Below are 631 nucleotides of genomic sequence, written 5' to 3' on the forward strand. Positions count from 1 at the left end.
TTTTTCACGAAGCCAACGTAATCTGCGCCTAGAAATCCGTTTGGGGGACATTTTGCAATAAACGTCTGCCTCGTCACTGGCCCTGGATCCAATTTTTTAATGCCTGAAGGGAAAAAGAAGAAAGGATAAACAGCCCCCCCCCCCCCCCCCCTGTGAAATAGTTGCCGGACAGGACCAAAGCGAAGCTCTGAAACGTCGCAGGCCGGCGCCACGGGAGTGGCGGAGGGCTCCGCATTTTATGAAGCCGTCCGCGGAGAGACTTCATAAAATCCATCGACGTAAAAGAAAAAAAAAAGACAAAGCAACAAAAAAAATATGTGCAAGGGGGCACCCGGGTTTGAACCGGGGACCTCTCGATCTGCAGTCGAATGCTCTACCACTGAGCTATACCCCCAACGACGAGGATGAGTTGTAAATGCATGTTTTTGACCATTTTCTGTTTTATACAGCAATCTCTGTGTTTTTTTTTTTTTGGACATTGTCGAATTTCGCCATGTTATCACATTCCCCCATTGATCGATGCTAACTGGCCAAGATAGCTGTACACTGTAATAGCTGCTACAACCTCTCTGATTGGCTTAAAATGCCGCCATTACGAAATTTAACAGTTTGACAATTATGCGGTGATTTT

At 46.3% G+C, this 631-nt stretch overlaps 1 non-coding gene across 1 annotated transcript; it reads right to left on the reverse strand.

Annotated features, from left to right (window-relative positions):
* Positions 1-322: 322 nt before the first annotated feature.
* TRNAC-GCA (transfer RNA cysteine (anticodon GCA)) lies at positions 323-394 on the reverse strand. Its single transcript has one exon. It is a non-coding gene; the product is annotated as a tRNA-Cys (tRNA).
* Between the last annotated feature and the right edge of the window lie 237 nt (positions 395-631).

This window comes from Rhipicephalus microplus, chromosome 10 (assembly GCF_043290135.1).
Source record: "Rhipicephalus microplus isolate Deutch F79 chromosome 10, USDA_Rmic, whole genome shotgun sequence".
In the NCBI taxonomy this organism is placed as follows: Eukaryota; Metazoa; Arthropoda; class Arachnida; order Ixodida; family Ixodidae; genus Rhipicephalus; species Rhipicephalus microplus.